The following is a 24,686-nucleotide window of genomic DNA, read 5'->3' on the forward strand; positions in this document are numbered from 1 at the left end:
AAAAAAAATTAAATATGCTAAATTTTATTCAATAAAAAATAATATAAAAATTAACAGACACTAGACTGAAAAGAATGGTCATGGCCAATAACCAGGTTTGAAAGTCAATTTAGACAAACAATTAATATATGTCAAAGCTCAAATACACACTTCATATAAGCAATAGATGCAAACAAAGTGAAAGCCAAAGTGTCAAAATCTAAACGTGCATGCTTCAATAAACAATAAGTGAATCAATGTTCAAACACACACTTCACAAGCAGTGGATGTCAAAGTTTAAAAGTTACTTTAAACAAACAACTAATGCATGCCAAAGCTCGCTCCATATAAACATTAAATACGATCGAAGTGAATGCCAAAGTGTCAAAATCTAAACATGAACTATAAATATCAAACTTGATCAAATATAAGTTAATCTCAAATTTCAAAACCATGCTCCAATAGACAATAAGTAAATCAATGTTCAAACACAATTACACTACAATTCTTACTATGTTACAGCCTAATCATTAGATGTAATGAATAAGTTAATCCCAGATTTCAAAACCATGCTTCAGTAGACAATAAGTAAATCAATGTTCAAACACAATTACACTACAATTCTTACAATGTTACAGCCTAATCATTAGATGTAATGAAATAAAAAATAAATTAAAAATGCTAAATTTTGTGCAATAAAAAATAATATAAAAGAATGGTCATAAAAGAATGGTCATGGCCAATAACCATTCCCCAAAGTCTTGGGAAGGGGGCCAATGCAACCCCTTCCAAATAAAAATTTGGCATTAAACAACCAATCTGTTTACAAATACTGGTTTCAGCAAGTGCAACGTTTTCTTCAATTTTAAATATTAAATGTTCCATTCAGCAGCCCATTCAAGATTCCTAACATTTTAAATATTACATTCATTATTTGACTTCAACAGCTACCCATTCAAGCCTCCAACCATTTCTAAACACTGCAAGTCAAACACTCAACATCATGGTTGAAATTAAGATCAATTTTCTGTCAATGTAATATACAATAATTAAATATTTTACTATTAAAATAAAACTGACAGGAAGATTCAATAAATGAATTTAATGAAAATAAATAAATAGTGTTGCAGAATCTTTTACATAGACCAAAACCTTCAAAAACTGAAAAAAAAAACAGATTATAAATCTTTGTAATTCTGATATCCAATTTTACAAAATGATAGTCTAGACAAAATATTCTCTAATCAACAAATATGACCCTTGTTAGTGCAGAACACAAAATATATTTACATTTCTTCTCTACAGAATGAAAAAACCATAGAGATGGCAATAAAAATGAAATATTTAACATAACTATTGAGATACTCTTACTCTTTGTCCAATAATATCCAGGTTCTAAGCGAGGCAGGAATAACCTTAGAAATACCAATACTATCTAAATTTCTAAATGATTTTCTGTGGCATTATTTATAGTGATCTTGTCTGTTGGTTGTTGCTGTAGTTGCCAGACTTCTATTTTGATAATTTATTGTAATCATTTTGTCAGATGTTAAGGTTACAAATGTTTGGTAACCATGCATGCAAGATGCAGAGCATAAATAAGTTATCCAAAATATTATATAAAAAGGGGTGCAAAACACAAAGGACACTGTTACACAGAGATAACAAAGTTAACATGCATAGAAAATGTGAAAGTATAGTCAAGATAAAGCTCATAATGCTTCAAAATTAAAGAAATAAAATAAAATAATTTCGGTATATACACAAAATGGATTTGGCGAAAAGGCTATGTCGGGAATGCATCGACCCAAAAGATAACTTAATCATGAATTTTGAAGCATGAATTATGTTGAGGGTTTTGAGAATGTATAAGAATTAATTAAATGACCATGACATGCCAGTGATTGAAACATCGAACAACATTAAAAACACAAAAGAATAAAAAACTATATAAAGTCATGCAGAAAGAGCATTGCAAAATAGAAACTCATTTACAAAACCCAACAGATTGAAGAGAACACAGAGACCAATATAAAAACCCAATACATTTAAAAGAACATGAAATCTCCCCATGCATGGATGATAGAACCAAGAAATAATCTTACCTTGACGACATGGTGACCAAGATATGGTGAAAGTATTGGTGGGGTCATGCAGAGTCAATGGCCTCTAGCTCTGCCCTGTTCAGAGAAAAAATAATTTTTAGTTGATATATAATGTCTTTTAAGTGTTAAATTAATTGATTGCAAGATAATATGTAGAGGATGTCATATTCCATGCTTCAAACTGAAAGTGATGTAGACAATGCCACCATATCTAACTAAAATTACTAACTCAATTCAGATAATTTAGTTTAAAAAGTCATTTGAGCTCTACCTGAAAAAAAGCCATCCTTAAACAAACAATCATTATCTACAAATTTATTTCTACCCTCTTGCATTTAGATCTTTGTAATTTGTCCACAAATTTAGTTTTACCCTCTTGCATTTAGATCTTTGTAACTTGTCCAGCTAAAGCTATTAATTAACAGTACGATCTACTTTTCTATCCATTAATGCCTCTGCTAAAAGTTCCAATTGATCTTAGATAAAAAAGTAAAAACATTTGAATCCTATTAAAATGTATGGAAGAGCTTCGGCTAGTTGAAACTTGAAATGTCCATAATGCAGGGTTGTCTATAAATCCAAAGATACTGTTTGGAAATTCCAGTGTTTAAAGTACGAATACCTTTGGACCATCTTTCTGGATCAGTCCAGAAAGCTACTGTTTGGAAATTCCAGTGTTTAAAGTACGAATACATTTTGGACCATCTTTCTGGATCCAGAAAGATGGTCCAGAAAGATACTGTTTGGAAATTCCAGTGTTTAAAGTACGAAACCTTTGGACCATCTTTCTGGATCATCTACTGAAGACGATTTGTTCCACGTATGATGATTCTGCATATTTATTCAGGGGATCTACCTCCCAAAAATCCCAGCAAATTGTTGAAAATTCCAAATGTCTTAGCTGCAAAAGATTTTGAAATGTGGATTTGAAAGCACATAACTCTAAGTACTACAATTTTAAGTGCAAGATATATAAATAGTAATACATATTTGCAAGCAAACAATGTGAACGTAAATTCGGCAACAAACTTATAAACCTGGTAGTTACGGTGAAATATATTCAGAAATACATTAATGATAGCAAGAATTACTAAGTTCATGGAAAGAAAAACAAAGAGAGAAACGTTGGTTTGCTCCCTGTAAAAAAATAATAATAAATAAATAGGCAAACTACAATTAAACAAGAAAGAAAGAAAGAAAGAAATTCAAGGCTATGTTTCTATGTTCCAGGCCGACCTGAGTAGTAGCATGCCATTCATCATATTTAAGTAAGCCAAACCAAATGACTACCTTCAGTTGTGCCTGGAGACAAATGGCTTGGCTAAATTGAAATCATTCCCCTATTTCTTTAAAATTTGGTATTTAAAAAAAAATAAAAAATCTAACGAATTCCCAAAGGGTTTACTTTGTTGGGTCATTCTAAACTATCAATACAGAAAAGAAAAAAAAAAGCTGCAATTATTGTTATTTTTAAACCATCTGCAATTTAATTTCCCATACACCATTATGTTGGGCATTTGTTCCTCTATACGTTTTTTTCTTTGTAAAATTATGCCTCAGTATGTTTCGGTTTAACTAACAGCGGCCATTTTGAGATTCTTTGGTTTTGGGGCATGACAAGTGCCCTACCCAGTCAAAGTAAATTGTTGCAGATGCTGGAACAATAACCACACAAATTTTCCTTTCCAACTGTTGGGATCTTTGGGTGCAACAATCGTTCAATTTTGGATTGAGGTACAACCATATTTTCCAATTGGTGAGTAAAATATATAGAATGAGGATCGAATGTAGAATAAATTTAAGTATGTAAAACTTGGAGGATTACTATTCTTATTACAGATTTAATTAGCATAGAACTATACAGTTTCTTTTTTTACAAAATGAACTCCTAGTATTATTTCAGTGTTTTTAAATCCTTCAAGGTTAAGTTCAAATTTTAGGCCTAAAAAATTGAAGCCTGGGTGACTCAGTCCCCATAAATTTAGATTGATAACCAGAATGGTTTTGCCTCATGGCACACACAAAGTTGCAGAGGATGCTTTTTAAGCATCTTTCCTTTCATTTTCCTAAAAGAACTTACATCCCTGTGATGTCGTCACAGCCTACGCACCAAACCAATATTGCGTTGAATATTTCAGTGTGATCCTTGCTGCTCAACAAAATATAGTTTGCCTCCACAATGTACCACCATTTTTTTTAGCACCTATATCTGCCAGTGAGGTTAAGTATTTGAAAGGTTGTGAGTATATCTGCCAGTGAGGTTGAGTATTTGAAAGGTGCGAGTCTTAGGCACAAAAAACAACTTAATTATCTCATCGTGTAAGCAGGTGAATATTCATTCGGAACCGGCGGTTGAGAAAAGCTTCTAGAGTAGCATTAAATTAGCCTGTTTAGCCAATGTCTCTTGATGAAAACAAACTAGGAGCTAGGACTGCTACTCTTTTTTAGCACCTATATCTGCCACTGAGGTTGAGTATTTGAAAGGTGTTGTGAGTCTTAAGCACAAAAAACAACTTAATAATCTCATCGTGTAAGCAGGTGAATATTCATTCGAAACCGGCGGTTGAGAAAAGCTTCCAAAGTAGTATTAATTTAGCCTGTTTAGCCAATGTCTCTTGATGAAAACAAACTCGGAGATAGGACTGCTACTGATGCAGAGCTGGCAGCAGTAGGGTGACAAACCCACACACACACCTTTGGTCTTTCAATCCCTAGGGCCTCTCTTAAGGCCTCGACCACACTCCAAGTGTGAAATTGAACTACTACTCCCAACAAGGGATGATGCAACACTTCCCCACCCTTCCTAAGTCCTACCAAGACTTCCCTCAACAATACTCTGATTTTCTAGGTAAGTATTGGTCTTTTAGGCTTAAACAGGCCTACCGGCTAGTAGCCCTAATTTAGTGGTTTTTTGAACTCTTCTCCAAATTATGCCAAACAACTCCCCAAACAAATTTTGGTTTCAAATACCCTTTTGGGTTTACCATCAAATTCCAAAGAATTAGACTTCCACCATATTCCAGCACTCTTCATCACCTACTTGGGTCACAGGGCTAATTGATCAGGTTAGGCCTGTTTTACAAAGGAGTATGAGAATGGGGTCAGAGGGCTAATTGATCAAGTTAGGCCTGTTTTACAAAGGAGTATGAGAATGGGGTCACAGGAAGATTCCAACACTTCAGAAGGCTTCTCCTAAGTCCCAATGTTTTAAATCCACCAACTAACTCGACTCTTCATCATTATTCATCGTGTTCTCAATGAATCTCAATCTGTCCTAATCTAAACCCTCAAACAATTTAGACTAGGGCTTGGTGGTAAAATTACCAAACCAACTCCTCCGACCTTGCCCCTCTGGAATCTCAAAATACATGCCACTAACTTGTATTCTACAAAAAGGCCATTGAGTTCCAATAAGTAGATTGCAAGTTAGGGCCCCTCCCACTAACTTACATTCTACAAGAAGGCCATTGAATTCCAATATGTAGATTGCAAGTTAGGGCCCCATTTGTATTGCAACCCTAAAAAATGGAGGGTTTCAGACCTACAGAGGGTAAATTCCTTATAACTCCCTTTAAAATTCACTTCAAGAGGTCAGACCAAGTGCATTTGATAGGTGATTCGGGGCTCTTTTCAACCAAATCAAAATTTCATCATAAGATCTCAAACTCTGTATGGACAGTACGGAAAATGTCACTGTTACAGCGAAATCAGACTTGTTTCTATTAAAATTCTCCACCAAACTTTACAAAACCAACAACCACCTTCCCCATGGTTGTCCAAGCATATATAAACCTTTCCCAACGCCCATAACCAACTTTTGAATAGTTATGAACGTCGAAAAAGTAGTTGGCATCCTACCGGCAACTTTGAAAAGTTGCTTGACAACAAAGTTGCAACATTTAGCAACTTGGAACAACATTAGTTACTAAACACTTAGACCTTATGGCAACACATCCAAGGTCATTATTAGACTCCAAACACCTAAGACAACATCCTAAACACACCAACACTGAAAATCCAAATTCCAAGCCTACATGGCCTAATAGACCTCTAGGTTTATATGGTCACCTAAGAGGTTATTGACCATACAAATAAGCACTCTATTACATCAAGGATGATCATTGATCCAACCCATTATTACATCACAAATGAACATGTAGACACCACCATGGCTGGCTCTGAACCTTGCTTGAAATAGAGGTGTAGTAGAAGGTGCTCTGCACCAGCTACTCTTTGTACTCGCAAGGAAGGAACGTAGGGTGATCAGGGAGGCATTCCATCGCACCCCTTTATGGATGCCACCAAAAAACTGCAAATGGAGTCGAAACGCATTAAAGGAAGAAGGGGGTGGCATCATCCCATCACTGCTAGTAAATCGCCTAGTAAATGCTCATTTTTTTCCAAAAATGTAGAACTAGATTAAGGTAGAGAGGCATGTTCTATATATCTTAAGTAAAGGTACAGAGGTCTATTAATATATTAGCCTCTACCTTTATTTATATATTTATATATTCTCATTTCAAGTCTGTAGAAATCTCACAATTGTGACGGATGAGAAGGGAAGAGAAAGCTCTCCCAAGTGACAGCGAAACAGAAGTTGCTCTGTACCATCTTTTGGGTAAGCATGTCTATCTTAGAAAAGAGAAAACATACTATAAAAATTAATATATGTAATGTATTTGCAGTGTAAATTTGATGGCAAGGAAACTTTTTCTATCAGTGAAATTTGTTTACAAGGACCCTATTTATCATCCATTTTGCTTTTGCCACATGATCATGGAACATATTAAAAAAAATCTATAAAATAAAGTTTTTATGCTATGTAACGGTCTCAAAATTAACATTCTGACCACAATTTTGTCCACTAAATTCCTTGCATACTGGTGCTAACAAGGAAACCCAGCTATACCTATAAGGTGCAGACTGATCCTATATAGAATTAATAAGAATTACTACCAAAATGTCTGCTGAAAAGGGCTCCTGACAAATATTCCACAGCTATTCTACCAATAATAAGCTTACGAGCTAACTATATAATAGGATTGTGAAACCATGTGCATATTGGAAATTTCGTAGTAGAATAAATATATAAATAAAAGGTATTCTATAAGGAAAAATACATAGATACATGTGTATTCTATAAGGTCACACCGACATGCAAAGATAGTGGATTGACATGAAGTCAAAAGAACATATACTAAAATAAATCGTTGGAAGTTTTGTTGACGTGTTTTTCATGCACATGCGAACACAGAATAAAATACCAAGGTATCTTATACTCTCTTGAACAAAGTTTCCCCGAATGCTGAAGATTTCGCCTAAGGATCAATCAAGGCAACTCCAAGATTCTTATATGTAGGGTCTCTACGTGTGGATAAGCTCTTATGGTGTGATGTGATTATGCTAGAATCACAAGGGAACTTACGTTTGACTGCCTGGGCATTTAATCTGTTGGAACTTGAATCCTATCTACTAGCTGGAAGATAAAAAAATGTCAAAAGATACAGGGTTTGGAGAATCTAATCTAAGACCTAGAATGCAAGAAGATGGACGAACGACTAGGTGGAGTCCTACTGGGTTGGGTCCCACCATCAGGTTGAACAATCTGACACCAACTCGGTGTGATCTTCTAAGGGATGCTTCGAATATATTCAAATCGTTACACCATCTGATACTGATCACCATTCAAGTTAATGCATGAACAATAGACGCGTAATGACTGAAGATTAAGCTCATTCAATGCTAGTTGACCACGCAGGGTGCCCTTACAATCAGCAAGAGGCTAGTGGTTTGGACTAGGCGGATTCCACGTCAGTGCATTCAATGGCTTCTTTCATTCAATCTAATCATTTACCATCTAAAACGAAGATTCAACAAGAAACCATGCATATTGCAAGAAACAACACCTTTCACCTTAACTTCAATGAAAAATGAGGTTTATTTACAATTTTGGGCAACAATCTCTTGCCTTCTCTCCTTACTCTACTCTAATTGCTTATTCTATTGACTATTCATTATTGACTATTAGCTACTCTAACCACTATTAACCTTTGCAAATGAAGAGTCAAAGCTTTATATAGAGAGCTCTTTACATCTAAATGGCTTAGATTGGTTTACAATCAATGGCTAGGATTACAAGATAGAAACCCTAATTATGGTTTGTTACACCAAACTCCTTTAGCCAATGAGAAAATTACATTCAAAATTTGAGAACCAATAGGAAGCAGGGGTGGGTACATCGAAGTTTGTGCCATCACTGGTGAGTCAGGTACATTGAATCTGGACATGCTCATGGGGACCTATCTGACTAGAGGAACAGTGACTGGGACCCCACCTTGCCTGCGTTTATGCTTGGTTGATCTTCTTCTGTCCTTGATGTACTTGATGGATGATGTACCCCCTTGACTCTCATGTGTTTGATGAAGCCCCTTTCTTGATTTTGCATTATGGTGATAGGAAGTCATGGTCAAGTCATTGGTGAAGCCCCTCTCTTTGTCTTGAAGTGTTTGTAAAATCCTTCTTCTTATATCTTGCGATTTCTCCATATGGCAGAATGAAGTCCTTGAGGATAGCTTGGTCTATTACTTGCAACCCCTTGAACACTTGAAGTCCTTAAACTTGGAAACTCTTTTGATTCCTCCTTTTATGTGCTTGAAGTGTCCTTGATGAATGATGGAATTGGAAAAGGTCGCCCCTGTCCTCGCCCGATCTCCCTCGAACTTGATTTTGTTGATCTGCAAAATAAACAAAAGATGATTAAGTATATAATATATTTATTCTAATATAGCATTTCTCATCTTAAATCATCAACAAGAAGGCATTAGAATTAATATCACTTTAGACCCTTTGGAAGGACAGGACCTATAACAAAATTCGCTCTGGATCCTCTCCAAGGACATGCCCAATAAAGAAATTCGCTCTGGACCCTTTGGAAGGGTCAGGAGCAAAATTGACATTACTGGACAAATCCTTCACATTTTGTGATCACAACTCACTCAAATGCATACCAAGGGATACCTCTAAGTTCAATCAACCTCCATCAACGTTAATTGGGAGCAAAAGAGATTTCAAGAAAATTCGCTCTGGACCCTTTGGAAGGGTTAGGAGCGAAATTTGTGATTTAGCCTCAATTCTATCATTTTCTTTGCTCCAAATCACTTCTCAAGGCAAGACTTAACAATTCTCTCCCAACAATGCCTTAGGAATCAAGATCTTGATCTCAAACATGAGCAAAATAGAGGTTTTAGAAATTTCGCTCTGGACCCTTTGGAAGGGTCAGGAGCGAAATTTGTATTTGCACTTAACCTTTCATTATTTCCTTGAACTTTTCTCCTAGGCTAGGTCTTTGGGTCCTCTTCCCATACTATCAAGTCCATCTACCTTCAAAGTGATGTTCATTTCAATGCTTTTGGGCAAGAAATTAGGCTATCCTAAGAATTTTGCTCTGGACCCTTTGGAAGGGTCAAGAGCGAAATTTGCATTCTAGGCCCAAATCCTCCACCTTTTCACCCCTCAATTGCTTCCAAGGCATGATGACACCCTAGCTAAGGCTTCAAGGCACAAAATTAGTTCAAATTTGAAGCAAAGGGAGGATTCTATAAAATTTCGCTCTGGACCCTTTGTAAGGGTCAAGAGTGAATTGTCTTTTACCCTCAAATCCATCGATTGCCTTTACTTCCATTCACTTCTTAAGGCAAGAATATATCCATCTCTCAACCATGCCTTAGGAACTAAGATTTTGACCTCAAACAAGGAGAAAATAGGTGTTTAAGAAATTTCACTTTGGACCCTTTGGAAGGGTCAGGAGCGAAATTTGTCTTTAGGCTTAATTCAGACTTCTTTTCCTCTCAACTCACCTCAAACTTGACTTATCAAATCTCCTCTTACCATAATCAAGTCAATTCGCCATCTATTTAGCTCAAAACAAGGTCCGTTTAGTGCATTAGACAAAATAGAGAGTCTAGTTAAGGATTTCGCTCTGGACCCTTTAGAAGGGTCAGCAGCGAAAATTGCATTTCCAGGCTTAATTCTCATTCAAGTTGCCTAAGACTTGTCCATTTCCCCTTTATCTTGTCATATTCAAGCCAACTTGCTATCAAAATGGTGAGGAAAAAAGGTTTTCTAAGAATTTCGCTATGGACCCTTTGGAAGGGTCCAGAGCGAAATTGATGTTTTAGGCTCAAATTGACTTCACTAACTTCATTTCCAACCTTTCCCTATCAAAACAAGTGCTTTGCTTTCAAAAATGCATGGGAAAAGGATTAGTTCATAGGTTTGAGCAAGGTAGAATGGAACTTTTGGAAGGGTCAAGAGTGAAATTGAGGAATTTGCCTTAGATATCACTCAAACATTCAAACTTCTCCCTCAATCACATTGCTCTTACCTCAAGACACACTAACAAACCACCTTAAGGAAGCGCCTAGCTCAAAAGTTGGATGAAAAGTGCATTTTAACAATTTCGCTTAGGTACCCCTAAAAGGACAGGACCTATCCAGGAATTTTGCTCTGGACCCTTTGAGAGGGTTAGGAGCGAAATTTGTCTTTTAGGCTTAAATTTTGACCTTTTCCCCAAATTTCCATGTCTAAGCTTATCCAAGGCGTCTCCAAAGGTGAACTCAAGTTTATTTCCCCCCAATCCATGCCTTAAAATGAAAGTTTTGTCTAGAATAGGAGTCAAAAGGGAGCTAAGGAAAATTTCGCTTTGGACCCTTTGGAAGGGTGAGGAGTGAAATTTGCAAAAATGCTCAAATTCTTGACCTTTTGACAAATTTCAAAGTCTAGGCTTGGTCGTTAGGCATTTCCAAGGGCAAAATAGGTTAATTTTATACCAATCAAAGCCTAGAGGACAAGAACTCATCAACCATTGACTTGACCAACTCAAACCGTTAAAGGGAGAATCCTTGATGATACTCACTCACAAACCTTCATTCACTTCCTTAACTCAAAGACATAGGTTCCAAAAGGCAAGACTGCTAGCAAGATATAAGGACCTCCTCAAACTCAATCAAAACCTAACCTAGAAACAAGAGCAAGGCCTAACCTAGAGAAAGCCTTCAAAGAGACCCTGACCTGCACCACCTACTCACCCACCTCAACTCAAGCAAAGCCTGCTATCCTAATGAACCCCCTAGCGACCCTTCAATGCAAAGACTAATAGCCAAGACCAGGCAACCAAGCAAACTAAACCAGCCATAGAAAGCAAAAAGTAGGGGGTCCCCATTTCAATGGGGCGATGTGTGAATACGTCACAACAAGTTTATAAAAGTAAACACTGTAAACATTGGACGCTTATTGTGTGATGTCCCCGTCAAATTAATACTATTTGGTATTAATTATGAATAAAGTGAACTTTCCTTATTTTATATTAGTTCTAATGTTGACTAATATATTATAATAAGAGTTCTTTGATTTTTCAATAAAGATTAAAGTTAAATATTAGTTTGCTTATATACTTTGCTTAACTATTATTTAAATATTTAATCTTGCGGGAGTTGGTTTTCCTACGAGAATTTTACCCACTTTTGTCTTTTAAATAAGGATTTGGCAGAGAGGAAGACATGGGTTTTTTATTAAAACAATTCATGGAAGAATAAATCTGAGCCTGCGTGTGTTAACACACATCCCAGCGATTAATAACCTTTCGTAAGTTTTTTGGACTGGCCTATCTGTATACGAAACTAGAGAAACATCCATCGGCTTATTTCCGAGCGAAGTCACATTGCAACCTAGATTACACTTGGAGTGCGTAACAGTGCAAAATTCAAACCGCGGAATCGCGGAATGCATACTGGATGAAAGCGGGAGGCAGCATACACTAAACGCCCATACTACGCCACCGGATCACGGAAAGCAAACACGACGCTGGTTCCTCCGCAACCCCGAAAACACTGCAGCGTCTACGCGGATTTGGGTAACCCGATATCGGGAACAACGTGGGCATCCCCCAACTGCATACGGAAGGTGCTAACTACAAATGAAAGGAACGCAATTGCGGGTATCGCAGTGCGGGAAAATGGAAACCTCAGAATGAATTTCGGGGTAACTGCAACCAGTGGGAATACAGCGTTTACAAATCTAATGCAGAAGCACATACATTATATGCTCTGGTGTATTAGCGGCAGCCAGGAAGGTATCTTTCTGTTCATCCAGTGAAGTATACGTGCAGTCTTCATCAACAGACATCGCATCCCAACCAGGTGCATCATAAAAGACTTAACTTTGTTGTTCTCCAAACAAATAAATCGATATCAATGTCTGCTTTAATTTGTTCTATGTCTCGGCGGTTACTAAAATAGAACTATAATTTGTGCCGATAAATAAGACCCCAGATAGAGAAAACAATGTATAAGCTGTTCATTTCCACCTTTGACTGTACTGCATAAATAGTTTTCTGCTATGTCTTGGTTTTGCACCTGACTGCAATTAAAGCCCAGTTAGAGAATTTTACATATTGTTGGGGATTTCTCATCAATAAATCCTATTCTCAAGCTGAAAACCTCCCTCTTTTGAATGATTCCATCTTCAGTTACAGGGGATTTGGTTGAATAATCCCTTATTTGTTTATTTATTCATTTATATTATTTCTTTGAAGAACAATAAGATAACGACTTGCAAAATACACTCCATAGTTATCATTCCTTGCATTTTAATTTTGTAGCATTTAGATTCAGAATACTATAAAAAAACATAGGGTATTATGTATATTTATCACCATCCCACATTTAAAATATAACACAAACTGTCAAAATCAACCATTAGCTTACTAAAATAGGTGTAGCATTGCATGATATTCCAGAGCTCAAGAATTACATTTACTGCAACCAAGTATTCACAGTAAGGGGACAACTGCTTTCACCTATAGATGTATTTATTTAAGGATGAAAAAGTTTGGGACATTGTATATGCCAGAATGGAACAGCGTACTACAATGTAGGATAAATGACTCTACCTTTGCATTCTCATTTCAATTCTGCAGAAATCTCACAATTGTGACTGATAAGAAGGGAAGAAAAATCTCTCCCAAGTGACGGGAAACATAAGTAGTTGTACTGGCTTTTGGGTAAGAATGTCTATCTTAGAAAACAGAGGAAATATATTATTATATTAATACATGGAGTGTAAATTTGATGGCAGGGACACCTTTTTTATCGGTCAAATTTGTTTATAGAGACCCAATTTATCATCTATTTTGCTTTCACCACACTATGGCCATGGATCATATTGAAAAAAATCTATAAAATAAAGTTTTTATGCTATGTAACAGTCTCAAAATAAGCATTCTCACCACAATTTTGTCCACTGAATTCCTTGCATACAGGTGCTAACAAGGAAACGCCGGTATTCCTCTTTTACTGAATACCCAAAATCAGAAAAAGAGGGCACAAGAATCTCAACCAAAACCAAAACAGTCCTGGGTCTTAAGAGTATGACCATGCATCCAATGCATCCATCAAATAGGATAGCAAGATTGCCAAGCCTCTGCACAATAGCCTCAGCAAGAGCCAAAATACTTGCCACACAAAACCTAGTGTCTTCATGGCAGAAATAGAACAAGAACAAGTCAGACAGACACAAACAAGGAAAACCGAGGATCAAATGGACACCGAGGGAGATACGACTTAGACTGAACAAGAAAACAGAGGAAGCCCCTACGCATAAAGTATACGAGTGAAAATTCGAACTATCCAATTAAAAAAATGGAGGATGAAGAAGCACAAATAAAACAAGTAAACAAGAACTGCAGGAAATGCACCGCGCAAATCACTGATACCTTCAAGAAAACAAGCGCACAATTGACAGATTTGTTTGAAGTCCACATCAAGAACCTCAAATTCAACTTGGCTTACTCACTACACGAAAAATTGGCTTCATACCACTTTTCTTAAAAAAATGGAGGATGAAGAAGCACAAATAAAACAAGTAAACAAGAACTGCAGGAAATGTACGAGCAAATCACTGATACCTTCAAGAAAACAAGCGCACAATTGACAGATTTGTTTGAAGTCCACATCAAGAACCTCAAATTCAACTTGGCTTACTCACTACACGAAAAACTGGCTTCATACCACTTTTCTTAAAACATAGGCAACTGTAGCATTGATAAAGATGGCCAGGGAGACTACAAAGTCAGAACACGAGACATGAGTATACATTTGAGTCCAATAAAATTCGTTTTTCAATTACTCAAATGAAACCCATCTTAGCTGAAATTTTAGAAGTAAAATTTCACATAAATTAGTGAACGACATTGAATCTGGTAATATATTAAAATTACTACTCGCAGAAGCACATAAATTAGCTCTAAAAACCTGAAACGTTAAATTACTAATCCTGACAAATCTTCCGAAAACGTCTGCCAAAGAGGGCTCCTCACAAATCTTCCATGACTATTCTGCCAATAATAATATGCACAGGGTTTCTCTAATTGGAAGAACAAGCTTATCTATGATAAATCATTTTACAGTTTGCAATTTATTCTCAACTCTATTGATTTTGCTCAGAACTAAATACAATGTACAATGCGAGTAAAAATGAATATATTCTATTTAAAACAGGATACATGAATCTTATTTGGTAGAAAATACATTAGTGTTTGAATTTGAAAGCATAAATTTTCTTATTGCTGAACTCATAACTTCACATAGGTGTATTTATCTATTTTTCCTTTTAGAATACCTATGTATTTTTCCTGATACTACCCTACCCTAACAATTTCAAATCCTATGAAGAATCCAAAGAGGATGCAGAGAAGAAATATTTATGCCGTTCAACTGAATGGATGGAAAAATTCAATAATATAATATACACCAAATTCCCATGTAAATGAACTACTTAAAAGTTAAAACATGTAAATTCTTCAAAATGAAAGAAAAAACAAGAGAGCAGAGTATAAGATGTACTGATCATTTTCTGTCCATTAAGCCACTCCAGAAAGAAGAATTCTTGTTGCTGCCTACCTCCATGCCCATTAAGAATGACAACCCACAGAAAAGAAATACACAAAATATCAAAACAAAAAATTGCAATTCAAACCCAGAAAGAAAATGAAAATATCTGAGCATAAAAAGTAAAAATTCCAAACTAAAACTCAGGAAAGCAAGACAGAGGCATGGCCACGCCAAAAAAAAATTAAACTTAAAAAGAAAACCAAAAAATTTTGAAGAACAATAAAATCTGCCCTGCTTCTCTAGTATATCTCCTTTTAAAAGAAGTGAAATCCTGCTTTTTCCAACGGTAACACGATCTGCTTTTTGCAACGGCCATTGTAATTTGAGTGCCGTTAAGGCACGTTGTGAATTGAATCTGGACGGTTATTTGTAAAAATGGATTGAATTTGTTTTCAGGTGCGAGTCAAGGAATATTTCAACTATTTTGGAAACTGTTTTGCAGTCTTTTAAATGAAAATATTGGTTGCGAGTTGAAAATTGTTTTTGTTCGTTAGGCAAGAAATGTTTCAACTATTTGAAAAACTGCTAGTATAGCCTAAATCTTCACCTTTCCAATGTTTTTCCTGATTTATGACCCTAATCGAATGGTCAAGTTACTTTGAGTTAAGTTCAATATTTTTTTATTTCTGTCTTAGTCTACGGTGTTCTTTGGCTTGGAAATCTCACGACATTATAAACTCATAATTACAATATTTGGCCCACTTTCCTCAAGCACAATTCAATATACAGTTTATATATTAATTCCGCTATGAAGTGTAAATATCAAAACCCTAAAAGCTAATTTTAGCATGTACTTTATAGAGAAGACAAAACACGAACATGAGTATACATGTTCGGCAATCACTTCAACCCTTCCATTAAGGAACCCATCAAATTCGTTTTTAAATTACTCAAATGAAACCCATGTTAGCTGAAATTTTAGAAATAAAATTCACAAGCACAAAAATTTTCTCTAAAATCTCAATGCTATTATTCTGAATAACCGAAGTCTTAACAAGTGTTTTTGTAATTTCTAAACCCTTTTCTCAGAAAGCAAACTAACATGAAAACCAAAAAAATGTTTGCAAATGGTGCATCAAAACATGAAACGTTAAACGTTAAATTACTAATCCTATATAAAATTAATAAGAATTACTGCCGAAAAGAGCTCCTGACAAATCTTCGGCAGCTATTCTGCCAATAATAAGCTTAGGAGCTAACTATATGATACGATTGTGAAACCCTGTGCATATTGGAAATTTCACAGTAGCATAAATACATATATAAATAGATATTATATAAGGAAAAATAAATAAATACATAGGTATTCTATAGATTGTTGGGAGAAATTTTATAGTAGCATAAATACATAAATAAATAGATATTTTATAAGGAAAAATTCATAAATACATAGTTATTCTATAAATTGTTCGAAGTTTATAAAGACAAACATAAGACACTTACTGTTGGAGAATTCTCATTAATAAATCCTATTCTCAAGCTTAAAACCTCCCTCTTCTGAATAACTCCATCTACAGTTACAGGGGATTTGGCTGAATAATCCCTTATTTATTTATTCATTTATATTACTTCTACAATTTTGAATAGCAATAACACTAACTAATTGCAAATTGAACACTAGTTATCATTCCTTCATTTTAATTTTGCACTAATTGGATTCAGAATACTACACAAAAAAACATAGGGGGGTAATTTGTATATTTATCCCCCTCCCACACATAACATGTAACACAAACTGCCAAGATCAACCATTAGCTTACTAAAATAGGGCATTCAGATACAAAGTTTATATAGTAGCATTGCATGATATTCAAGAGCTCCAGTATTACATTTACACCAACCAAGCATTCACAGTAAGGGGATAACTGCTTTCACCTATAGATATATTTATTTAAGGATGTAAGGTTGCACATTGTATATGTTAGAATGGAACAATGCACTACAATGTAGGATAACCACCTCTACCTTTGCATTCTCATCTCAATTCTGTAGAAATCTCACAATTGTGACTACTGAGAAGGGAAGAGATCTCTCCCAAGTGACGGGAAACATAAGTTGTTGTACTGGCTTTTGCGTAAGAATGTCTATCTTAGAAAACAGAGGAAATATATTATAATATTAATACATGTAATGCATTTGCAGTGTAAATTTGATGGTAGGGAAACCTTTTATGTCGGTCAAATTTGTTTACAGGAACCTAATTTATCATCCATTTCGCTTTTGCCACAACATGGCCATGGAACATATTAAAAAAAGAATCTATAAAATAAAGTTTTTATGCTATGTAACAGTCTCAAAATAAACATTCTGATCACAATTTTGTCCACTGAATTCCTTGCATACAGGTGCTAACGAGGAAACCCAGCTATTCCTCTTTTGCTGAATACCCAAAATCAACAAAAGAGGACACAGGAATCTCAACCAAAACCAAAACAGTCCTCATTAACAAAAAGGGAAGAGTACGATCATGCATCAAATGCATCCATCAAATAGGATGACAAGGTTGTCAAGCCTCTGCACAATAGCCTCAGCAAGAGCCAAAATACTTGCCACACAAAACCTAGTGCCATCATGGCAGAAATAGGACAAGAACAAGTCAGACAGACACAAACAAAGAAGACTGAGGACCAAATGGAGACGAAAGGAAATACAACTTGGCCTGAACAAGAAACAGAGGTAGCCCCTACACATAAAGTAGACGAGCGAGAATCCAAAATATCTAATTAAAAAAATGGAGGATGAAGAAGCACAAAGAAAACAGGTACTCCAGGAAATGCACCGTGCAAATAACTGACACCTTCGAGAAAACAAGCGCGCAATTGGCAGAATTGATTGAAGTACACATCAAGAACCTCGAATTCAACTGAGCTTAGTCACTAGACGAAAAAATGGCTTCCTACCACTCTGCTTAAAACATAGGCAACTGTAGCTTTGATAAAGGTGGCCAGGGAGACTACACTGTCAGAACACGAGACATGAGTATACATTTGACTCCAATCAAATTCGTTTTTCAATTACTCAAGTGAAACCCATCTTTGATGAAATTTTAGAAGTAAAAAGTTTCACATAAATACTCAAATGTAAATGTATTTGCTCTAAAATCTCAATGAAATTTTAGAAGTAAAAAGTTTCACATAAATACTCAAATGTAAATGTATTTGCTCTAAAATCTCAATGCTGTTATTATGAAAGGTAACTTAAGTCTTGACAAGCGTTCTTGTAATTTCTAAACCCTTTTCTCAGAAAGCAAACTAACCAAAAAACCAAAAAAAAGATTACAAATGGAGAAAAAAAACCTGAATTATTAAATTACTAATCCTGACAAATCTTCTGAAAACGTCTGCCAAAAAGGGCTCCTGACAGACATTCCGCAGCATGCAAAGGGTTTCTCTAATTGAAAGAACAAGCTTCTCTATGATACAAGATTTTACAGTTTGCAATTAATTCTCAACTCTATTGATTTTGCTCAGAACTAAATGCAATGTACAATGCGAGTAGAAGTACATATATTCTATTTAAAACAGGATACATGAATCTTATTTAGTACAAAATACATACATGTTTGAATTTGAATACATAAATTTTCTTATTGCTGAACTCATAACTTCATATACGTGTATTTTTCCTTAAAGAATACCTATGAATTTTTCCTGATAGTACCCTACCATAACAATTTCAAATCCTATGAAGAAATCCAAAGAGGATGGAGAGAAGAAATATTTATGCCGTTCAACTGAATGGATGGAGAAATTCAATAATATAATATACACCAAATTCCCTTGTAAATGAACTAGGGAAAACATATAAATTCTTCAAAATGAAAGAAAAAACAAGAGAGCAGAGTATAAGATGTACTCACCAATTTCTGTCCATAACTCCAATCAGCCACTCCAGAACGTAGAATTCTTGCTGCTGCCTACCTCCATGCCCATAAAAAATGACGCTCCACAGAAAAGAAATACACAAAATACCAAATCAAAAAAATGCAATTCAAACCCAGAAAGTAAATGAAAACATCTGAGTATAAAAAGTAAAAATTGCAAACTAAAACTCAGGAAAGCAAGACTCGGAAGCATGGCCACGCCAAAAAAAAATTAAACTTAAAAAGAAAACCAAAAAAACTGAAAGAACAATATAATCTGCCGTGCTTCTCTAGTATATCTCCTCTTAAAAGAATTGAAATCCTGCTTTTTCCAACGGTAACACGATCTGCTTTTTCCAACGGCCATTGTAATTTGAGTGCCGTTAGGGCACGTTGTGAATTGAATCTGGACAGTTATTCGTAAAAATGGATCGAATCTGCGCTTGAGTGGCGTTAGGGCACGCTCCTCTGAAAGTTTGAAATCATTCGGAAATCGACTCAAAATGGATTGAATCTGCACTTGGAGTACAAATTCCATTCCCACTCGACACTACATTACTTTTCTTCATATTCGTGCATTGCAGTTCTTAGGGATTTTTGGGCAATGTTCACTACCTACCTAGTGGCTATCTCTCAGTTTCTCAAAAAAAAAAATTAAGTTTATTATTATATTTTATTAGTAAAATTTTAATTATGTAGATTAAGTTATAATTACAACTATATAATTTTTAATTAGATTAGAGTAATTATTATTATTTAGAATATGTTTAATTAGTTTAAACAAGATTTAATGTTGTAAATTAGAGTTAAAATTAAGTTACAATTAGAATTGAAATTAATATTATATATAGATTATTTTATTATTAATTATTTATTTTTTAGGGTTTCAATATATATAAAACATTTTTCTAAGTTATCAATTGTTATTTCAAAATTTAAAATAATTCTAAAATATCCATAAATATTTAATCAATTATATTATGATTGTAATCTTAATTATTAACTATCTTAAATTATATAATTATTTCAAATGTTTTAATTAAATAATTTTCCATTAGGTTAGACAATTATAATTAATAATTTCAGGATAGTTGTAAACTCATGTATTGACGAAAAGAATGAAACAAGTGGTGATGAACATAAAGAAAATTATATTTGCAGCCAAATTTATATGTGACAAAAGAAATGCTCTATTGGTAGTAACAAAGCTTCATATTAATATTTCTAGTGGATCACATCAATATCTACAAAAAAAAATTATATGAAAGTTATGCATATAATTTTAATTTAAATAATAAATATAAGGTTTTCTTAATGGAGCCCAAATTGTCTCATAATGTGATGTGAGAGATACTAGTCAATCACATGAACTGTGTGTCCCATCAACCAACATTGAATCTACATGTACACCAAGTAATAATGATCCTCGACCCATCTCTGGCACGTCCTATAGATCCTCCACGCAAAGTCTTGCATCTCATCAATGCAGTGGCATCAATAACCCATGCAGTTGATGTGGGCATAGTGCAGTAGTATGCCATACCTGTCTAAATATGGAAAATAAGGTCGACGGTCCAGTTAGGAGTGTAAAAATTTTGCCCCATTTTGACAACTAAGTCCCCTAGGGTTAGGGTTTTTTTTTTTCTGAAATTTTGATAGGATTTAAAGTTCTATGTACCTTAGTGAAAATACCCTTCTTATCTTTCTTATTCGTCGTTGATCGACTGCAGTAGGTTTCAAGTTTTTAAGTTGTTTGTGGGAGGGTTTTTAATCATCCATTTGATTGGCCCCATGTGCTAGGTTCTTTATGTCAAGTTGATTGCCTTTTATCAAGGGGGATTGAATTTTATTATTTTTCCTATGTTCCTAAGTCTTAATTGTCATAGCACTTATGAATCTCACGACCCCTTTACCCTTAACACAATGATCACGTGTTAAAATTGTCACTTAAGTGACGGCTTAAGATAGATGGCGAGGTTCGAGTCTTATGTCCTTTTTTATTACCCCACAAGGTCCATTTTACACCTAATGAAGCACTGCGAGATAGCGAGATACGTGCTAGCAAAGAAAAAACATTAACCCGCATAGCTTCTTTTCAAAGCAAGTTTATGCCACGAGATAGTGAGATGCACGCAAGGCATAGTGAAGTTAGTCGCCTCGCCACCCCATGTGGTTGGGATAGCAATAAAAATATGATCGCGTGCTAGCGGGATGAGACCAATGAGAGAAGAGATGGGTTGCCCCACAACCACATATAGCTATGAAGGCAAAGAGATAAATCATCCCATGGGATAGCAGGATGAGTCTTAAGAACAAATAAAAATTCACCCTGCAGGGGTCAAAAGGTCTAAGAAGACATGATGTGGGTTGGCAGGGTTTCATGTGTGCTAAGTTAATTTGGTGGCCCTGCGACCCCGCAAGGGCAAAAGTAAGAAGAAAATTACATCGCGGGCTAGCGAAATAAGAGTAAAGTGATCACCCCGCCACTCCATGAGCCATAAATGAAAAAAGTGATCATGATGTGGTCTAGCGGAATCAAGAGAGATAGCAAAGAAAAGGTAGCCCTTGCTACCCCACAAGCTAAATGTAAAGAAGATGATAGCGCCACAGGGTAGTGGGATGAGGAAAATAATGAAAGAGTTGGTAGCCCCGCTACCCCATAGCAAGGATAATGAAGGAAAAGTAACCCCACGGGGTAGCCAAATGGTGAAAACGTGAGGCCCCGCTATCCCGTAGGGGGAAAATGACACATATGAAGGTGGTGAAAATTATTAAAAATAGGACTTTAGAATATAAGGAAAAATCAAAGGCTGCGAAGGATAAATTTTAAGGCGCCATGTCAGTAGTCAAGGAGGTCAAGGATTTTATCACGACTGTCCATTCTCAGATCAAAGGTGGAGTTTGAATTCCAAGGCCACCAACTCATCGAGCATGCACATGTGAATTAATGGTAGCCTTCTTGCGATCAATAAAACTAAATTTTGTAGTTTAATCACACACCCTGCATTCAAAGAGCTATTGAAAAGTAATTCAAGGTGATTCAGAGCAACCCCCAAAGCTTCAAATTGCATCCAAGAGGCTTCAAAAAATCAAGTAAGTGATTGCCAAGCCCATTTCTTTGTGCCTTTTGTGGAAGAATTGGGGAGTAGTGTAGGGTTTGTACTTGAAATAGAATTGTAATTTGTTGCCCTAGATTATAGTAATGGCATCCCAATGAAAGAGACCACCTCCCCAGCCACTGAGAGGACTCCTGAGAAAGGAGAAGCCTTCGCCACCCCTAAAATTACCCACACCACTCCTCTTGTAGTAATTCACCCAGCTCCTGCAATTTTGAATGAGTTGGTTGTTGAACCTAACCCCCCCTTTATTGATAAAAACCCTCCTAGTGTAGAATTAAGCCAACTTGCCCAAGAAAGATCCTCTAAGCCAAAGAGGAAAATGGCACCAGAAAAGGCCACCATCCTATCCTCTTAGTAGGAGCCACAAGTTGACAAGCCCAATCCCTCTACTCAGGCCAAAGCCTCGCAAACCAAAAAGAAAGAGGGCTCCCACCAAGAAGTCTACCACCTTGTCCTCTAAGCAAGAATCGCTCACTGTTGAGTCTGACCTTCCTTCCCGAGAAGAAACCCCAAAGCCAAAGTGGAGGAAGGCCCCTACTAAGAAAATTGTTTCCTCGTCTACTAAACAAGCCCTAATTGTTAAGCAAGCCCCTCTTGCCACTGAAAAATCCTCCATCCACTCAATAAGAGGAGCTTGCACAAGGCTAGAACTGTATCAATTTTGGCTAAGAGTGCAGAAGAACTGGCCAAGCAAGTTGAGTAGAGGCTAGAAGAAATGGAGAAGAAGAAAAGGAGAGATGAAAGGGGCTTGCATCAAGATCTCCTGGAGTTTGTCAACCATGTAAGAGGCCTACAAGAATGTCTTTTCAGACAAAAGCTTCAAATGTAGAGATGCCATCACTACTGATAGAGGGTGGGACATCTTCTATTATTTCCATGGCAATAGAGACAAGCCAACACTAGTTTCAAATTGTTGGAACTTAGATCTAGCCAATTTGGTTGTCCCAATCATTTTTGTAGAACCATTATTGATCAGGTAATTGAGTAAGCATTATCATTCTGAAAGAATGACTATGAGGATGGCAGATGGGCATATTTTAGTTGATGTAGCCAAGGATGCCATCATTCAATGTTTTGATTTAAACAAAAGTGCTCTCAAGCCAATTGAATTGAGAGGATTAGAAACAAAGTATGGCATCAAAAAAGATTTTTATAGGGAACAAGAAATCCTCCACTGCAAAAAGAAGATGTATCAAATGGGGAAGAACTACGTTCTAAACATAGAAAAGGAGCCATTTGACTTGGTAACATTAGAACATTGTTTTGTAAAAAGATACTATACTCTCTATCAAGTTTTGGGGATAGACCGTGGGAGGTCAAAGATGCCAATAGATCTCATGATGATGTTAATAAAGATTCAACATCCCTAGTCCAATGAATTGTATTATTTTGCTACATACATTCAAGACAAATTGCATGAATGGCTTATGAAAGAAAAAGATGAGAAAGCCCAATTGGATTTCAGATACTATTCATTGTTATGCCACTTAATTCTTTTTTCAGAATAGGACTGATTGGAATGCAACCTTGAAGGTGAATAAGTATGATCCTGATCAAGTAATAGATGCCCAATTCAAAGGTGGACCCAAGTATGGGATAAAGGATCCATGTGGTCTAATTATAATCCATTTTTTGATCATTTTGTGGTTAAGGTTCTAGAGCATTGTGGGTTCCAAATGCCAAGGCTCCCCAAGAACATTGTAATAGTACTAAGAGTGAGGGATGCGAAGCCCAAAATTGTCCAATTCCTAAAGGGTGCATTCACCCACAATTTTGGAGACTTCTTCCTTTATTCTGACTATACACTAATCACAATTTGTGGATGTAGCCAACCACCCCACATTTTGCCACTTATTGTCTCTCCAAGGTTGGCTTTTATTGAATTCACGTGGCAAATGCTATAGATAGAAAAGAAATAGATTAAAACAAAGAAGAAGGGGACACACCTCCCTCAAATGATTGTATATGAAGATTTTACTGTGGGAAGTGAAACTTTGGAAAATGTGTAAGACTTCATGGTGGACACATACCACCTTAGGGCTGGGAAATCTCGAGATTATGATCCAGAAGGATACATCAATGAGCTTAGAACACAAAAGATGAAAGTAAGAGGGATGTCCCATGAGCACGATGAACATGAGGACTTGATAAGGAATTGTCATCCTAGTGAGGCCATTCAGAGGAGAAAGAAATGGGACATATTGAAGAGAATGGAACAAGCTAAAAGGGAGCAGGACCCTAGGTTCCAAGGTTTTTGTTTTAATGTTAAGATTGATTTTGCGAGGATGCTGAACAAAATGAGACATTTTGAAGATATTGTAAGAGATGTATAGGTAGAACATCCAACAGGAGGTGCTGAGGAGGAAAGGTCATCATATGTGCCTCCAACATCTTTCAAAATAAAGGGAAAGGCAATTTTGGTAGAGGAGTCTTCCAAGGTTGTCCCCTCACATCAAATTCCACAAGCTATAGGGACAATTAGAAAATTTGATGAGGGGAAGGCAATCATATTTGACTTCATTGAAATTATGGATGATGAAGAGGATGCAAATGTCCCCCCACCTTCCCCTCCAAGAGACCTTTAGAGAAGATGATTCTTTTGACATTCCAAATAACAAGGACATGGCAATTGTGCCAAGTTTTATCCCTAAGGAAGAGGCTGGAGATGAGAGAA

The 24,686-nt window shown here is 36.0% G+C and overlaps 1 long non-coding RNA gene across 1 annotated transcript; it reads right to left on the reverse strand.

Moving 5' to 3' along the window:
* Positions 1-695: 695 nt before the first annotated feature.
* Positions 696-19,517, reverse strand: LOC131032418 (uncharacterized). The gene is made up of 3 exons (XR_009103445.1): positions 18,891-19,517; positions 2,085-2,159; positions 696-959 (listed from the first exon to the last, which is right to left on the reverse strand). It is a non-coding gene; the product is annotated as an uncharacterized LOC131032418 (long non-coding RNA).
* Positions 19,518-24,686: the final 5,169 nt, after the last annotated feature.

Source organism: Cryptomeria japonica, chromosome 9 (assembly GCF_030272615.1).
Source record: "Cryptomeria japonica chromosome 9, Sugi_1.0, whole genome shotgun sequence".
In the NCBI taxonomy this organism is placed as follows: domain Eukaryota; kingdom Viridiplantae; phylum Streptophyta; class Pinopsida; order Cupressales; family Cupressaceae; genus Cryptomeria; species Cryptomeria japonica.